The sequence below is a fragment of the Theobroma cacao genome, chromosome 10, assembly GCF_000208745.1.
Source record: "Theobroma cacao cultivar B97-61/B2 chromosome 10, Criollo_cocoa_genome_V2, whole genome shotgun sequence".
NCBI classification, from domain to species: domain Eukaryota; kingdom Viridiplantae; phylum Streptophyta; class Magnoliopsida; order Malvales; family Malvaceae; genus Theobroma; species Theobroma cacao.
Genome location: NC_030859.1, coordinates 12,067,788 through 12,084,081, shown reverse-complemented (window position 1 = coordinate 12,084,081; position 16,294 = coordinate 12,067,788). Strand labels below are relative to the sequence as shown.

Genomic DNA, 16,294 nt, shown 5'->3' with positions numbered 1-16,294 from the left:
TTAGGATTACCCTTTGGAGCTAATCCTAGATGAGTTAAAACTTGGAAACCAGTGTTGGATAGAGTGGAGGCTAGATTAGCTAGGTGGAAATCCAAATTATCTTCTATAAAATATAGAGTAACAATTTTAAGATCGATGTTTGCCAATTTGTCATTGCATTGCATATCTCTTTCGTATACCACAAAAGGTGATTAAGGAAATAGAGAACATTAAGAGGTGATTTCTATGGAGTGGATGAGGACTAAAGTTGAGGATGCATTTGGTGGATTAGGGAACCATATGTATTTATCATCATAATAATGGGCTTGGTTTACTTAGTTTGGAGCTTAAGAATATAGCATTGCTAAGTAAATGGTTGTGGAAATATGGGGGTGAGAATGGATGCTTGTGGAGGCAAATTATGGATGGAAAGGTTGGTGTTGATCCTTTAGCATTACTGTCGAACCTTGTTCTCAATCAAAACTCTACTTTGTGGAGCGATATTATAAGTCCCTTTTCCCGACTTACAAATTTTTTATACAACTAACTTCAAGCTTTGGATTTATTGTAGGTGATGGCAAAGTATATCTTTTCAAGAAAATGAGTCGATTGAGGGGTATATAATAAGATAGAGTTCCCCTAAAATGTACGCTCTTGCAGTTAATCAAGAAGGAAAACTATGTGAGTATGGGAAACTAGTTAGGAATAAATGGGTATGGAATATTGAGTTACGTCAAAGAGTTTTTCAATGGGAAATGAGTCACAAAGATAATCTTTTCATCTTACTTAATGAGTGTCCATTGGGTAAGAGTTTGAAAGATAAGCTAGTGTGCAAACATGAAACTATTGCAAAATTTTCTACAAAATAAGGCAATGTTGAAAAGAGTAATATGAGTGATGAAGTGTGGAAGATAGTTTAGAGTGAGCAAGCACCACATAAAGTACAGATTTTTAGATGGCGGTAAGGTTGCAGAGAAACGTGAATTAATTAAGAGAGGGTTATTGAGTATGAGCATGATTATGTGTGTTCTATGTAATGCAAAGTTAAATAGTGTTGAGCATTTGTTTTTCACTTGTTGTGACACTTGGAAATTATGGGGGTTGTGGTTCAGCTTATGTGGTTTCTAATGGTAGCCTCTAGGGGATGCTAGAACTTTTTAACTTGCATTGGAAGGGAGTTTTAATCAAAGAGGGAGGAAGAGAGTTGTGGGACGTGTCTTTTTTTTTTTTTTACATTATATAGTGCGTGTGGTTGATTAGGAATGAGATAGTATTTAAAGGCAAGCTTTGGGCACTTGATCAAGTATTTGGTTTAGTAAAGGTGCATGCAGCTTATTGGGTTTGTGCTAGATGGCTCAGAATTGCTACTTTTGTTGTGGATATTTTGATATGTCCAAAACTTACGAAAGTGCCTAGAACGACACTTATACCTTTATTGTTGTGGATTAGGTTGCTCAACTTGAGGGGTGGATGAAATTTAACGTTGATGGATCTACAATGGGGAATATAAGGAGGTGGGCATCAATGGGTTATGAGGAATGATTTCTCTAAAATTATGGTTATGTTTCAAAATCTATAACAGTACATTAAGCAAACTTTCAGAACTTAGGGTAGTACTTAAAGCGTTTATCATCTGTGAATCTTCTAAATGGCAATCTTCCCATTCTTGATAATGAAAGTGATTATGCTAATGTTGCTAAATGAGTTAGGGATGCAAATAGAGTGCCATGAAAATATCAATAGTGGATTCTTATAATAGAGTCTCTAAAAAGAAAAATGAAGAGTTTGAATATTATTCATACATTGAGAAGTGCAAATGACGTTGTTGACCAACTGGCTAAAGATTGAGTGTTATCAGAGAATGATTTTATTCATATTTCTCCTTAAGGATGCTGTTGTCATTTCTTTCATGATTTAATTTAGATGGGAATTTGCTAGTCTTGTACATGTGCTACTAGTTGATTTTCTCAATTTCTAAGAAGAGTTGGTAAATGCTAATGATAAGGTTATGAACTTTTACAATTAAGCCATCACTGAACCTATTACTTGCGATATTTTTGGTATGTGGCTATGTGTTTGGTTGTAAAATGTGCTGCTACCTAGCAGGGAAGATGATTATTGTGATTTATGTTGTATTTAGCTTTGGTAATTGGTGGTTGTGTTCATTGTTTTAATATTTTGGGTATTGAAAGTTTTTGATGGTTACTATGCTAGCTTTGGATTATCATTTTAATTATAGACTTCTTTTTAGTAATGAGGATACCCTTCTCATTATATTAATGAATAACTTCAAAAAAAAAATTAAAATTGACCAATGTTCAATTGGTTTATTCAGTTTTCATTGTTTTTCATCATTTTTTCAATAACTTTTAACAAAAATTTTCAACAACATTTTTGAAAAAAAAAAGATTAAAACTCTCAAACATAAAAAATGCTTAAACATAAAAATCCAACTAGTTCAATCAAGACTATTTGATATTGTTAAACATTTTATGATAGTTAGTTGGATTTTGAGAATATTGGAATTAAAAAGACTATAATCAACTCAAAGTAACTAACATTACATTCAAAGGACTTAACTTTTACATTAAACGAAGCAAAAAGAAATGACCCTATTATATTTATTGGTAATTAAACACACACACACACACACAGGCATTGTTGACCTATTGATTTTAGGTGTTGGCGGCTTCTGACAATTTTCAAAGAATTGGTGATGAGGTAAAGGTGATGATGGGAAGAACAAAGGTGAATCTATTTCTTTAAGTTGTTGACAGGCCTGTCATTTAGGTGAATCAGTGGTTTTCTAAAGGCTTTTGGCAAATATTTCGATGGTGGTTTAATGGTGGTGTAGGGGGATTGTGTAATCATGGAGTAAGTTTTTTTAGGTATGAGGCAAATAAGGCAGGAATTATGGGGTTCAGGGGAACTAGGGCGAGACTAATATACAAGAATGCAAAATTATGAATTTAATAATATAAAATACTTAAAATAATATATATATATTTTTAAAAAATTAAACTTTTATTATCCGTAAGAGATAAGGTAACAATTTTAAGATCAGTGCTTTGCCAATTTGCTGCTACATTACATGTCTCTTTTTCGGATCCCACAAGGGGTGATTAAGGAAATAGAGAAAATTGAGAAGAGATTTCTATGGAGTAACGAGAGACCAAAGTCGAGGACGCATTTGGTGGACTGGGGAACCATATGTATCTATCGCAAGAATGGTGGGCTTGGTTTACTTAGTTATGAGCTTAACAATAAAGCTTTGTTAAGTAAATGGTTGTGGACATATGGGGGTGAGAAAGGATGTTTGTTGAGGGAGATTGTGGATGGAAAGGTTAGCATTGATCCTTTAGCATTATTGTTGAACCTTGTTGTCAATCGAAACTTCTCTACTTTGTTGAGCAATATTATAAGTCCTTTTTCCCTATTAACAAATTGTTTATACAACTAACATTAGGCTTTAGATTTATTGTGGGTGATGGCAAAGTATATCTTTTTGGGATGATGAGTGGATTGAAGGGTATATATTAAAAGAAAGTTTTGCTAGAATGTATGCTCTTTTGGTTAATCAAAAAGGAAAATTGTGTGCGTATGGGAAACTAGTTTGGAATAAATGGGTATGGAATATTGAGTTGCATCAAAGATTTTTCAGTGGGAAATGAGTCATAGACAATTTTTTTCGCTTACTTATTGAGTGTCCATTGGGCAATAGTTCGAAAGATAAGCTAGTGTGCAAACATGAAACTAGTGTAAAATTTTCTACAAAATAAGGAAGTGCTGAAAGAGTAATGAGAGTGATGAAGTGTGGAAGATAGTTTAGAGTGGGTAAATACCACATGAAGTAGAGATGTTTAGATGGCGGTAAGGTTGCAGTGAAATGTGAATTAATTAAGAGAGGGTTATTGAGTATGAGCATGATTATGTGTGTTCTATGCAACGCAAACTTAAATAGTGTTAAGCATTTGGTTTTTACTTGTTGTGAGACTTGCAAATTATAAGGGTGGTGGTTTAGCTTATGTGGTTTCTAATGGTCATCTCCGGAGGATGCTAGGACTTTTCTACTTACATTTGAAAGGGCTTTGATCAAAGAGGGAGGTAGAGAGTTGTTGGACATGTCCTTTTTTTTACATTATTTATTTGTATGTGGTTGATTACGAATGAGATAGTATTTAGAAGGAACCTTTGGGAAGTTGAGCAAGAATTTGGTTTAGTGATGTTGCACGTAGCTTATTGGGCATGTTTTAGATGGCTTGGAATTGCTACCTTTATTGTTGATAATTGGCTGTGTCCAAATCTTACGACAGTACCTTGTAAAAAACTTAAAACTTCTATAGTTATTGATTGGGTTGCTTATCCTGAGGGGTGGATGAAATTTAATGTTGATGGATCTACTAGGGAGAATACGAGGAGGTAGGTATTGATAGGGTTATGAGGAATGATTTCTCTAAAATTATGGTTATGTTTTCAAAATCTATAAGGATACATGCAACAAACTTTTTAGAAGTTAGGACAATAATTAAGCATTTATCTTTGAATCTTCTAAATGGTAGCCTTCTCATTCCTTGACAATGAAAGTGATTCTACTAATGTTGCTAAATGCATTGGGCATGCAAATAGAGCGCCATGATAATATTGGCAGTGGATTCTTATAATAGAGTCTTTAAAACGAAAAATGAAGAGTTGGAAGATTATTCATACATTGAGAAATGCAAAGGAGGTTGCTGGCCAACTAGCTAATGATTGGGTGTTATTCGAGAATGATTTTATTCATATTTCTCCTTTAGGATGGTGCTTTCATTTCTTTCATGATTTATTTTGGATGGAAATTTGCTAGTCTTGTACATGTGCTACTAGTTGATTTTTTCAATTTTTAGGAAGGGTTGGTAAATGGTGATGACAGGGTTCTCAACTTTTACGATTAAGCTATCACTGAATCGATTACTTGCAATATTTATGGAATGTGGCTATGTGCTTAGCTGTAAGGAGTGCTGCTTTCTAGCAAGGAAGGTGATTTTTGTGTTTTATGTTGTCTTCAACTTTGTTAAGTGGTGGTTGTGCTCATTGTTTTAATGTTTCGAATATTGAAAGTCTGATGGTTACTATGCTAGCTTTGGTTTATCATTTTAATCATAGACTTCATTTCTATAATGAGGTTGCCCTTTTCATTATATTAATGAATAACTTTCAAAAAAATTAATTGATATTAACCAATGTTCAATTGGTTTATTCAATTTTCATAGTTTTTCATCATTTTTTCAATACCTTTCAACAATAATTTTCAAAAAAATTCTTTTAAAAAAAGGATTAAACTCTCACGTATCAAGAATGTTTAAACATAAAAATTCAACTAGTTCAATCAAAACTATTCGATATTGTTAAACATTTTATGGTAGTTTATTGGATTTTGAGAATATTGGAATTAAAAAAGACTATAATCAACTCAAAAGAACTAACATTACATTCAATGGACTTAACTTTTACATTCAAGGAAGTAAAGAGAATAAACCTATTATATTTATTGGTAATTAAACAGGGAGAGAGAGAGTGAGGCGTTGCTAACCTATTAATTTTAGGTGTTGGCAGCTTCGGGCAATTTGCAAAGAATCGGTGATGATGGGAAGAGCAGAGGTGAATCTATTTCTTCAAGTCATTGACAAGCCTGGTGATTTAGGTGAATCAGTGGTTTTCTTGTGGCTTTTGGCAAATATTCCGATGGTGGGCTAATGATGGTGGAGGGGGATTGTGTAATCGTGGACTAGGGATTTTTAGGTATGAGGCAAATAAGGCAGGAATTATGGGGCTCAAGGGAACTAGGGCAAAACTAATATACAGGAATGCAAAATTATAAATTTAATAACAATAAATACTTAAATATATATATTATCTTTTTAAAAAAAGTTAAGCTTTTATTATTGATAAATAACAATAAGGCAAAAGTGATAGCTTATTAGCTTATTAAGTACATAAGGCGACAGTAGAAAGGAAAAAAAAAACCCCCGAAATATAAAAAATGACAGCTAGAGATGGGGATATCTAGCCGTTAAGGTACCAATCTCTCTTGCTCTATGCTCACATATTTTTATCCAATAGGAGCATTGTACAATAAATGCCGAATCTTGCTGTTCTAATTTCTTAGAATCTACTTGTCGGAATTCATTGAAGTCTCCAATTCTTGCAGAATTCTTAAACTTCCCAATATCTCAACACACTCGAACAAATTGCAAACAACAAAATGTTCCCACTGGTTATATACACCCAATTTATCCAAACCATGTGGCAAGTCCTTTCAAATTGGCTTTGAACATTAATTTGGGTAATGCTAACCACGTGGCAAGGCTCACATACACATCCAAGTTATCCAAACCCAAGCTCCCATGAATGGTAATTGGCATGCGTTTAATTGTTTTTTTCTATTTCAAAGAGAGCTATATTTCTTTTTATATAAATTAAAATTCACATCGAAGCATTTGATTCAATTTGAAAGAGTTAGATTCAAAATGTTTTTATCCCAAATAAAAACAATTAAGAACTAATAATGTTTTATACATAAAACCTTTAGAAAGTTAAATAATTTCATCCTTTTATTTGAAGTCTTTTATATAATCTCAGCAATTCAGAAATGGAAGTCAAATAATTTCATCCTTTTATTTCATTCCTTCATAGCAAGATACGAAAGATTTGAAAGTTACATAATTGTTTGTATCATTATTTTGTTCCTAAATTAAACTTATCTGGTAAATTGATACATTACATTTAAGCATTTAGCACAATGGTTCTGAACATTTAATTCAGTGATTATACATGTATCATATGTTTAAAAATCTAAATTTGAATACTCTTCTTCTAAATTAAAAAAAAACCCTTAACTAGTACATATTTACAATACTTTATTCATATTTGTAATAATATGAACCGCTATTATTTTTCATAAGAATAAATCGACAAATTTAATTAAGTCAATTAGACTAGATTTTGAAAGTAACAAAAAGATGTGTTTTGGTCAACTCAAATCGAATTGGCCTAATTAACAGCTCTAAACCTTAAACTCAAGCTTGAGCTTAGCTCATCTAATTAAATCAAATTTATTTTTGAAATATTAAAAATATTTTTATACTAATGTTTCAATATTTGTAAATATATTTTCAAATTAAACCTAAACAAAAATAATATTTATTAATATAATAATATCTCAAGCCAAAATTGAATCTACCAAATCTTGTTCAATATCACAAGTAGAGTCGGACTAACCTAGAGGCTTGACAGATAGCTTGATCTATTGATGAGTTCAGTAAAAAACTACAATTATTTTACTTTTTCTCTTTAAAGCTTAAAACGACCTTATATAATATACAAATAGACACGCACACACACACACACACACACATGCACATATAATTATTAACTAAATATGAAAACAAATTTTACAATGACTATAGATATAGAAATAGTTAAGTTAAAAAACTTCTAATTTTTCTCGATATGATAAAGCTAAAGAAAGTCACCCATGGTTAAGTCAAAAGAAATCGTTCAAACAAATATAAGAGAATAAGGCAATTAGAGATATATTTATATATACTCAATACTTGATGGTCTTTGACCAAAACTATTGCTAAGAAATATTATAGTCAATTCACCGACAACTTTTGAAAAAGAAAATCAATTCCTATGAATTTACCACTTGAGAAAATTATTATTATATGGCAATGTTGCCTTGATTCATATGGAATTTAACATTATTATGTATATAATGTTGCAATAAGACAGAAAATTTGGAGACAAATTAGAATGCCTTTCTTTTTATTACGATCTCTCTTCTTTTCCTTCACTTATCTAATCTCGATTAGGAAGATAGAGCAGAACTCAAAAGCCCCAAGGTTTGATAACTTTATTACATAGAGTTATTTTGTCAAAATTTGGGTAGTAAAATAGTTACGTTCTTGAGTTTTAGGTTTAGATTTAGGTAGTGTTATTCGCTTTTCTTAATTTAGTCTAAATCATGTTGAGTCAATTTAATCCAAGTTGTTTTAGTTTAATTTTATGTTAAAATGTCTTAAGTTTAGCCATTACTTTTTAGTCTCTTGTTTAATTTCTTATGTGAGTTGGGGTTTTCACATTTTTTAACCTTGTTAAGTGCCTTTGCACCTTTTGAACTTTATTAGGTGCGTTAGTACCTTTAGAACTTTGTTAGGTGCCTTAGCACCTATGAAACTTTGTAAGGTGCGTACCTTTTGAACTTTGTTAGGTGCCTTAGCACCGTTGACTTTATTAGGCACCTTTGCACCTTTAGATTCTATAGGTGCCATAGCACTTGTGGATTTTAGCCATGAGCCTTAGCACGAAGAAACATGTGTTTTATTACACTTTTGATATCGGATTGGTGTATAATCATATTTGGATCATTTGTATTGCATGTTTGTTCATATGTTATGCTTGCTCGCATGCCTATTTGGAATTCACACATTATCATGATTGTGTTATATGTTTATAATGTATGCTTGAAAATTTGTTTGTTGAATTGATCGGATTAAATTCCTTGGTTGAAATATGTTTAGTTCAGCAAATGTAGAATCATGGTATTTTGGAACTTTTGATTTGATGGATTGGAAAGGATAATTTATCATGAGGTAAATGAAGTGAATTTGGAAAGGGTTAAGACTAGATTTTGGAAATATGGAAGTGTAGCCCTAAGGACCAAAAGTCAACCCTTAGCTAGTAGAACACATAAGGAAGTGTTCTGTTTCGGAAGGATTGACCGTTCATCAAGGAAAGGTCGATCACTGCAGTTGAAAGTACATTGTTTATGGCATTTTGACCTCGTTTTGAGGAGTCTTTAGGCAACTTACTCTATGTTTCTAAGGTACTTTGAATATGATTTTTAGCATTTTAAAGGATATATAATTATCCCTTTTTAAGTGCATTTGATCAGATCTTGGATTTTGAATTGGAAAGTGGGATGTTTATTACAAATATGTTTATTCAAAGCTCCTATGTTTTGCTTGTTCCATCTCCAGTATTTGGTCATGGGGATTTTATATCTCACCCCACAAAATATCTATTTTTATTTTTAGATTGATAGTGTAACACCCCATACCCTTAGTAGAGAAGCCAATACCACCTTATCAATAGGATGAGGGGCAATTGAAGTTAAATTAAGTGCGAAAGAGTGGTGACAAGTGGAAAGAATATTTTGAAAATAAATATTTTGTACATGAGAAAATAATAATAAAATAATAATATTTTATCAGTGATAAGTTAGTGGAGTTAAAAGGCGATTTGGAAGTGAACCGAGGCAAGGCAAGACACTTTGGAACTTGAGGAGACAAGTGGAGAATTTTAAAATAAAATAATATTTTATTAATAAAATAACATCAAAATAATCCGATGCTGGAACAGGTTGCATCTTGCGAGAGATAGATTAAGTCTAAGTGGGGGAGACCAAAAATAGAATTTTTGGATGACATGAATTAAAAAATATTTTATTTATTTATATTATATTATATTATTTAGATAGAGAAATTATTGGTCACATGCAAAATTGGATAAAAAGAAAATAATTAGTCATAGAAAATAAGGTTATGTGGAAGATTGGCACATGCATGTGACAATATCATTACATGCAAAATATGGCATATAAAGGTGTAATCTTAGTGGGTAACATGTAGGGCCCCCACCATGTGAGAAATAAAAAGAAATGAGAGAAATGCACAAGGTGAAATATGCATGTGATTTTACTAATTAAAGAAAGCATAGAGAATTTTTGCATGGAGGTCACTTGGTGGCAATGTTGGACTAAAAGAAAGGAAATATATATGCATGAAATGTTATTGACCAAATGGGAGGCCAATAAGAAATAATGTGGGAGATCGCATGAAAGGGTATTGGACATAAGTAAGTCGGATGAAATGGAAATGCATTAAGAATGCATGAAGATAGATTAAAAAATGGAAGGATAATGAAGGGTGGATATTTAACCAATAAAATGAAGAGAATATTGGTGCATGAAGAATCATTGAGTGGCAAGATGGTCTAATAAGAAACTAAGGAAACAAAACTAAGAAATAACAAAAAGAAAAGGGAAAAAGGCAATGAAGGCTTTAGGAACTTGGACAAACCATGCCTTTAAGAGGAAAAGAAAGGAAAGAAATGGCTTTGTAAGTTCCACCCACATGGTAAAGAGAAAAGAGAAGAAAGGAGAGATTTGAGGGGAGGCTCTATTTTGAAGAAAACCTAAGGCAACCTTGAAGATTTCCTTCCCTTTGCCTTGTTGAGATTTGATATTTCACCATCCAAAAAGAGATTTAAAACTTGGAAGAGGATGCGTGGCTTGGTCTGGTGAATTCAAGTAAGGAAAAGGTAAGAGAAAGGCCTTAATTTTAATGTATCCTTGGAAATTTTGATTGGTAATGTTAGGTTGTATTTGTCGCAGAAAAGATTTCTAAGGTTTGAGGAATATGGATGCATGCATGCCATTGATCCTTGGTTAGATGACGGATTTAAGATAAAACGAAAAAGGGGTAAGTTGTTCTTAACCTTTGAATTTCTAAATGGTAGAGAAATGTGGGTGTTAATTGATAGATTTATGTGTGGCAGCTTTGATGATTAAAGCTATGAAGATGTGTTGAGATACATGCAAAGTCCAATCTACTTTAAAAGGCAAGCATGCAATGTGAATGTATTATGATACCTTAAAATTGGCTAGAAGAAATGCTTGTGCTAGTTAGAAATGTTAAGGTTGCTTGCTATGTTGTTTAAAAGAAATAAGTTGAAATGGGCACTTAATGTTATAAATAAGTTACCAGTACATGTAATATATAGAATTATGCATGTAAAGGTTATGAATTCCTTTAGTAAAAATATTTCAATATGCATATGAATATGCAAAGTCTAATTGAGAAAGAATGGTGATTTTAGCATGATTTGAGTTATTAAGATGATGATTAATGTTTGAACGAGAAAGAGAATGGAATAAGGTGTAAAAGCCTTAAGTAAACTTGGGCAACAAATGTAAGACAAATGAATTATAATGTTACTAAAAGTATTTTGGAACTAATTGCTATTAGGAGATTGACTAAGTGAAAGATAATTGCCGAGGACATAATTCAAGGAGAAAATGGGTGACCGGCAAGTCATCTTGATGAATTGAGGACATAAGGAGTTTAATTTAGGGAAGTAATATCCCGCCGAGAGAAGTGAGTAAGGGGTGTCAATTTTAAAAGATTCTATGCTATATCAAAGTATATGTATTGTATTATTAAATGCCTTTGTGGAAAGCATGAGTTGCTAAAAAATGATAAGTGATTTGAATACATTGTTTAGATTGATTTATACATGGCTTTTGTGGAAACCATGAGCTAGTAGAAAATAATAGGCAATTGTGGATGCAAATTGATTTCTAAGTTGTTTGTGTATACTATCTATATATATAAAAAGTGTTTTAGAAACTAGAAAATAGGCCTTTTTGTAATGTTTTGCATCAAACCCATGCCTTGAGTCTTTGTGTAGTGTGCATAGTTGATTGCATTTGATAAAGGGCTTAAATGCAAATTCTTGTGAGTCAGTTTTAGTCCAAACTTTATGCAAATGTTTACACCATGCATTTTAATGTGAAAAACAATTTTGAAAGGTTGCCAAACCTTATTTTCAAATGATTTAAAGAAAAGCTCTTGAAAACCTTGATTTGGTTTTCAAAACAGTTTTGACAAATCGAGAGCATCAACAGTAGGTTGAATGTCACATCGGGATAGTGTGACCCTTGTGCACAAGTGAGCCTTAGCTAGAGAACCTTTTGGGTTGCCGACAGGTTGTTGGACTTGGTTAGGCCATGGTCCGTGATTATATGTGGCAAGGCCACGAGTTGTTATATGTGGCTAGGCCACAGTTGATATACGTGGTTGCAACGACATGATTTCTCCGATGTCAGCCAACATCATCGAGATTGCCATGGCTTAGGGAATGTGGACGAGGGTAGCTTCCCGGATGTTATTACATGGAAGTGGGTCCACAGGTTGATTACTCTTTTGCATGGTGGAGAGATACTGCTTTATCTGCAGCTCTCCTTTTTAAGCAATAGCTTTCTTGCTTAAAAAAATTGATTACGAATTATTTTAAGTGGATGTACTCGAGTATTTTACATGCCACACCTTTTGGGAGTGTGCGTGTTTACATACTGCCATTTGTGTTTATGCAAATATTGAACGATTTCGTGAATTGAAATCTATTTTATTATGCATTGGTTTTTGGCATTGTTTACTAATGAAAATATTGCACTATGATTTACATAGCATTTTTACAAGGCACAAGTGCCTTATTTGGTTTTAGAAGGTTGTCATTTTATACTTTGGTTTTATTGTTCAAAAAGTTTTGCTCTAAGCTTGTTTCCCATCTATGCCTTGATCACGGAGTTAATGATCACTGAGTCTATGAGACTCACCCCTTATCTCCCCTTTTGTAGATAATTCATCGGCCTAGCTTGTATTCATCAACACATATTGTCCACCACAAATAGGTAATGGCATCTCTTAACATTTACTACGAGTCACTCCACTGCTAGAGGTCGAGTCATTCATAGTGTATTTTGTTTTGTAAATAGACACTAATGTGAATGCAAATGTACGTTTGGAGATTATAAACTTTAATGTATTTATACAATAATGTGGAATAAAAGTTTAGTCGATTTGTTTGACTTTTTGTTTTAGGTATATTACAAAGAGTTATACGGTTCAAAGCGATTACATAAATTATGGAATGAATATAATGTATTAACAAAAGTTTCAAGTAAGGCTTGTTCAGGACTTGGCAGGTTCTCCCATAAAACTCAAACGCTGATAGCGATCGAGGTGCAGTTGTTACAGATAGATCGTTGGTTGGCTTATCAAAGGGGGTCACTTCTTTGATAATACTTGGTAAGTGGACTTCAAGGCATCAAGTTGAGGTTTTTGACCTTTTGTTGAGTTGCTTTGCTGAGTTCGAGTCATACTTTGTTTGGTTAAAAATTTTGATAAATGTTTATACCTGGCCTTTGGTTGGCGCATTATATGTTGGTATCTAAATTTGTAAATTCTTTGGTTTTGATGGTTTTACACATACACATGCTTGGAAAATGTTATAAATTTTCAAATGAAATATATACTTTTAGTAGAATGGTACGTGTATGCATATTTAATGAGATAAGGAATTCTCTTAAATGTCATAGTTGTTTATCCTAATGCATTTTGTATTGGAAGTTTTTTTTGGTCGAGTGGGCTTGCCTACTTGGCCCTTGCATCGGTCATGGCCCAGGGATGGGTTGTGACAGTTGATAACTCTATGACATAGAGTTATTTTGTCTTAATTTTAGCTATTAAGTTGCTAGGTTCTTGAGTTTTAGCATAGATTTTAGGTGTTTTAGTTATTTATTTAAATATAGTAAAATATGTTTTGTCAATTGAATTTAGATTATTTTAGGCTATCTTAAATGTGAAATTGCTTAGGAAAAGCTGCTATTTATTAAATTGTGCTTTTGTAGGTGTGCTTTGAAGAAGGACTTTTAATTGGACTAAGATAGTGCATTCTAGGTGCAGACTTTCTCTGTACATGTTTCGATTTTTTGAGCATATATCCCAATACAGAAGTCTAAATGACGTGATTCTTGACCATTGGAAAGCTAAGAGGTAGAGATACAACTTTCATGTTTACTATTTTGCCAGTTCTGCCTTGAAGAAGGACAACAATACATCACAAATCGATGTTGTGGTAGTAGAAAGCTAGTGCCACAGCACTACGAGTTTGTAAAGACGTCTTTTAGAAGATGGGAGTCTGAACTGGACCAAAATTATGTTTATGAGCCCTATGAATGCATCCTTATGAAGCCAAATTGAAGGGAGTTTAGAGTATGCTAAAATTGGGATAGCATATGATCATAATTAGTTGCTTCGATGAATAAATTGATTTGTGTATAAGATAAAGATATATCTATATGTCGTATATAGTCAATATTAGAGCTTGAACTTAATGTGTCTATTTAATTTCAATACAAATAGAGATATAGTGTTTTGAGTAAAATAAATGTTTTTATAAGAGTTTTAAGAGAGCCTTATAAATAATTGAGGACTTTAGGTTAGCAATTTCTCTCGTTGGAATAAGTTAAGAGAGAGAGAGAGGTAAGATTTAGATGAAGTGTGAGGGATATTGTAATCTTAGGCTTGCTTGAATTGATTTTTGTCCAATTTATTACTGCTTTGATTTTTCAGTTTATATTCTTCTTAATTAGATTTAGTTAATTTATAATTTATTTAGTTACTTGATTTTGTTTGTTTAGATAAGACTGAATTGTGTTAATTTTAGTACTTAGTGAAATTTTAAATCAATTCTCTATGAGATCAACACTCAAATTTCCATTATATTATCTGTTCGATATGTATACTTGCGTGGATAGAAAATTAAACAAAAATAGTCCTTGGATTTGGGTTTTTTTTGTGTTTTTTAACCTAATATTATTTTCATCATGAACTTCACCCTTTTAATGATGAACGTTTTAGCAAGTCTAGATTACTTTTTTCATTCTAACACTTTTCACATATACGACACTGTAATTCTTTTTTTTAAGTGCAGGCCATCTTCCAGACCAATCCACTGAGAGAACGACAACTTGATTACACATTTTTTGCCTACCTGCTAATACTAACAAACTATGGAATTTCATTCACAGTTGTATAGCACATTGTCTTATATTTTTGGCATAGAGGCAGCATAATCAATTTAACACTTTGATCATGATTTTTGTATAGCATTAAAATGTTTGAACAACATTGGCAAAGTTGTTTAACAACTCTACATACTTTTTCTAATCGCACTATGAATTCTTAATTAATCTCAACACATGACATTAGAAGGTGTGTGCTACAGAAGAGCTTTAGAAAAGCAGGCTTCAAAAAAAAAAAATACAAGAGCAAATCATTTGTGCAACTTCGCCAAAGAATTATGGTATTTTTGTTTTTGTAGGGATACACATTTTGTTATATAGCTAGGTGGGGATGAATGTACAAAATTATAAAGAAGCACAAAATTGCCTTCTGTTTTACCTTTCAAATTACAACAGCTTTTGTTTATAAATATTTCTGCAAATACTTGCCCAGTTATTAACAAATCTAACTAAAAAATTTATTCCTCGAGCAAAATACACAAAGATTTATTTCACCCAAGCACAACACGCGGCGTAACTTATAGTTTATTAATGAAAAAGAGTCCATCAATCATAAAAATAAAGAAAAATGTTCTTCTGACCTTATCTTATTAGAATAAAATAAAGCAATTGATGCACCTTAAAAATAAGTAAAAAATAAAATTGGCAAAGTAATAGAAACTTGAATATAAAAACAATTAACTAAATTTTCCAAGAAAAATAATTAACCAGAAATTTTTAGTTGATACTAAAAAGTACATAAAAAAACAAAGTAATTGTTTATATATAAAAGCTAGAAAATCTTTCCTAATTCTTCATTTCCTTACTAGTAGCAAGAAACTGACTTGATCTTGGCATTCACAAGTAGAGTTATTAAACTAGGCTCATCTACTCGTCAAGCCTCTTAATTCTTATTTCATCTTTAGAAGAAACTAAAATAATTACTTTTTCTAAATAGAGGTTTGAAGGTTTCCCATCAGCATTCAAGAACTCGAAAACTCGAAACAAGAATTTAAATATAATTACCATATCAAGCACTTTCCCAGTCGCTCGTTTCTTGCAATCAATTTTCCATCCATCTAATCTCTCGATGAGAAGCTACTTGAACTCCTTTTCTTTGCCATCAAGTGACATTTGAAAATGCTGCATTTTTTCAAGTAATTATTTCTTAACACCTAATAGCGACCAAAGATATTTGAATAGAGTTATCTTGAGAGGTTAACAACTTACCTTCTCAATTTGGGCAAGATCAAATCGTTCACCGAAGAGTCTGAAGGATGTTATTTTCCTTGCAACTAACTTTGCCTTTCCCCTTTTCTTTTTCATTGCTGGCTCTGAAATATTCAACTACATTGCCCAGTGTTACAGTATAAATAATTGCCATGAAAATGAAAAAACCTCTCAATTACACATTTAAAAGCTTTTCTCAAGGAATGTTATTCATAGAAGAAAGAAATATATCAATGGGGTTTGGATAAGGGGTGATCCTCCCAAGATTGATTGCAATATGCATTAAGAAATTAGATTATCATGTTTGGTAGGAAGTTGGTCATTATCATCTTAAAATTTTTTCATTTTTAAAACAAACCTAATAATTTTATTTTTACTTTTTATATTTCAAAATTATTTTTCATGATTTTATTTTTA

At 32.1% G+C, this 16,294-nt stretch overlaps 1 long non-coding RNA gene across 1 annotated transcript; it reads left to right on the top strand.

The window, feature by feature from the left end:
• On the top strand, nt 12,440-13,955 carry LOC108663766. Its single transcript, XR_001929779.1, has 3 exons — nt 12,440-12,493; nt 12,778-12,890; nt 13,493-13,955. It is a non-coding gene; the product is annotated as an uncharacterized LOC108663766 (long non-coding RNA).